Raw genomic sequence first — 3622 nt, 5'->3', positions numbered from 1 at the left:
TGAAGCTGGGATATATGAATCTGAAGCAACATATACTTATTAAAATAATTCTAGGTTTTCTCAGCTTTCTAGACATTTTTTCCCAAAGCTGGAAAAAGCTTTTTTTATTTTTTATTTTTTTAAAAGATACTCGGATTCCAAATTTAAGACCATAATATAGATTTAAGATCATGATGGGTAGATAGTGAATCTGGGAAGATACAGAGGAAATGAAAAACAATCTATTAATTGAAAATTTAATTTCAAAGGGCTCTTTCTCCAGAGAGAAACTGATTGGTATAGCCAGTTGCATTTGCCTTCCAAGTATGCACAAGCTATTTATCAAATGTATCGCTTGGCACTGTTTACTGTCTGGTCACCAACCTCCTATTGAACCGTAGTTGCAGCGCTGTCATTCTAAACAAAGAGGAAGTGGCCAAGATGAGAAACTGGATTTTACATCTTACCCAGCTTACCCAGAAGAGTGTGCCGCTGTTTGACAACTTGATTATGGAACTGCAAATGGTACATTGGATTCTCGGGGCAGGCAACACTGCAGGGAGTTTAGAGCTAGGTTTAACATAGTTTTGGTAATTAACAAAGCAAGAGTAGTCATGAAAGTTATCTGCAAGACCACCGGGTGTATGGATGAGTCTGGTGTAATCGGCAATATGAACTGCTACAGAATGAAAACTGTGAAAAAGTATCTTTCAGAAATACTTGGGAAAAAGCATCTTCATGAGTAAGGGCACAGGAAAAAAAAACCAAAAAAACAAAAAACCACACTGCTGACTGGGGGACCAAGAATGGAGGAAAAGTATCCATCACCTGTCAAATTCAGCTGCCAAAATAGAGTTTGCTTATTTGTTTTTTACTAGTTGCTCTGAGCAGTGCCTGAAACTTTTGAGAAGTGTCAGGACAGCTAACAAATGTCCCCGCAGTGCTATTACCATGTCACTTACTGATGGGGTTTCAAGTATACTTCTGGAGTAAAACCTATTTCCAAATCCTTTTGCAAACTATGCTTTGAACCATATTTATTTCACCCATTTCTTCCATTCCCCCAATGGTACTAATATCCYGAACAGGTCTGTAAGGTACCCCAAGCTTACGACAAAGCAGGTAATTGAAGAGCAGATAGATAGCTATGACAGTTGGTGCACAGTTGTCCTTCTCATTCAATAATTACCTTCTGGRAGAAACTGACCTCAAAAGGCAGTGAGTGAATTATTATGGAAAATGACCGCATACGTCTGCTTTCACTGCTTTCCATGCTCATGCACCTGCTCAAAAGAGGAAAGGTTGTTATGTATGATATTCCTAAATACAGACTCGCATCCACTATAGACGTTAAGGAGGAAAACTCACCAGTCAGTCCACCAGTAAATCAAATGTTATGAACAGACAGCACAAGCTGAATATATTATCCAGGGACCCTAAATCAGGACAGTTGATAATGAGACAGAAATTTTGACAAGYGCTGTTTAGTAAGGAGGATCCTTTGAATAACTCATACCTTCCATGTATTCATTGCAGCATCCTATGCTATACGCATTACAAGGAAGGAGATGTCAGTCCTCAGCATGCTCAATATTTTAGCATCTTTCATAACTGCTACCAAAAAGTCATGTTAAATTATTAACTTGCAAATGGCTGAGCAATCCGTGCCTTTTGCTTGCTGTGTCTGCAGGCAGCACCATTTTAAAGATGCATAGAACAAATCCTTACACCTGACAAAGACACCACAGGATGGCAGAGAAACATTGCCCCACTACACATAGGATACCACATCTGACAGGAATAAAGATTTAATGAATGAGGCAAGACTAAGTGGAAAGGTATATGTTGAAAGACAAGTCCGAAGGTTTGGAAGTAGGTCCCAAATGCAATAACTTCATTATTTGTAGCACAAAATTGCTTCTCTGCAAGCCATGAAGTATGGCAGTTCAGGATTTAAGCCTATTGTTTGCTTTGTCTCAGGTTTGTTTTAGTTCCTTCCCAATACTAGATCTCATTAAGTAAACAAACACAATGCTTAGCTCACATCCAGTTACTTGTAAGAAAGGTACATTTGTATGTGAAGCCTGGCACATAAAATATTCACACATCAACATTAACATGCATCATAGCTGGATGCATGCATTATGAAATAAAAGCCGCAGGAAGGAACAGAGGGAAGTTGCTTGTTTCTTTCAGCCTTAAGTCCAGAATTTGTGATTTCGTCTCCCTAGCGAAGTGCCTACAGCAAGAGCAGGTTTCATCCTTACAACTACCAACACGTCTCCACGTCTTGCCCCAGGTACCACTGTTGTTGCCCTGTTGTTCAACGGCTCTTGCACAGTGGTGTCAGCCACAAGTCAGTAGGAGCATTTCTGTATTTTTCTGGATTCTTCCATAAAGCATATGAGGCAATCAGGAGAAGAGGGGTCCAGATCTAACCAGTGATAAGGAAATGCAAATCCATGGTCTTTAATAACAAGCCCTTCCAAAAACCTGCACAGATTTTATCCTCTTGGGGCTGCATATCTCATCATTCAAAGTGAGACATGATCTAGCAGCCCTGCAGCAGAACTCTCATCTTCCTGTCAGAGGAGCATCCTTCCCCCTAATTTTATCCTTAGAAGTGCCAGCATGTGACATGCTGCAAGACAACGAGAAGAGAAATACACTGCTTACTTTAGGATAGTGGCAAAACTAAAAGCAGCAGCAGCAAGTGAATCAAAACCAGTAACAAAACTACATCCAACCTCCACAGCCATTTCTTTTTATTATTAGGATGAGATGACAGATGCAGCAACTTTACAGCAGCTTTTGGCACGTGTTTTCCTTTTTTAAAGATAAAAATACACACCGTATTAAGCTCAAGATCCAGAGGTGGCGAACCAGATAGGAATTTTCAAAAAAGCTCAATAATCCTGACCTCTCTGAAGGTCTATTTCTTGAAATTCTTAAACTTTGATGAGAACAGAAATGTTCCACACACAATCATCTTGCAAAGTCCACACAAAACATAGAAAATGGATGTTTGTAAGCTCTTTTTCATTGTGTACTTACTCTGAACACCTTAATGACCATAATTTGTTGCATGTACTGCAAATATTCTGTTGCTAAAATCAGTGTGTTTCAGGCTCTAAATCATAGCAAGAATATTTGCAGATACTAGAGTAAGCAAATTTGTGACACTTTCTGGCACTGTAATGAGGGTCTGTTACAACACTCAATATTTTCTTTCTTTTCTTTTCCTTTCCTTTCCTTTAAAGCTAACATCCTTTTCCTGTGCCTGAGGGAGAAGGCAGTTGATAAAAGCTGAGTTCCTGTTCACAGATAAGTTTAGAAGGCAGCCAAACTCAGAAGTTCCTTGAATAAGTTATATTCATACCACCTTTTTTTTTCTTCTGTCAGAAACTTTTGAGCCCCACACAGGAACCAGACTCACATTGTTCAATAGCCACGGACATTTCCACAGTAGCTGGGAGGGTCGAAAGCCTTTTCCGTTCTTTGTTATAAATCTTTTTTTTTTCTCCTTCCTTCTTCCAACTTTTCATTTAAAGAATATTACTGGGGGCATTCCAGAATTAATGCAGGCTGTGCTTCAGAGAAGAGAACAAGAGACAGGTGTAACTGGGTAGGAGAAAAACCTACA

Source organism: Apteryx rowi, unplaced genomic scaffold (genome assembly GCF_003343035.1).
Source record: "Apteryx rowi isolate R43461 unplaced genomic scaffold, aptRow1 scaffold_30, whole genome shotgun sequence".
Classification (NCBI taxonomy): Eukaryota; Metazoa; Chordata; class Aves; order Apterygiformes; family Apterygidae; genus Apteryx; species Apteryx rowi.
This window is presented reverse-complemented; position numbering follows the sequence as displayed.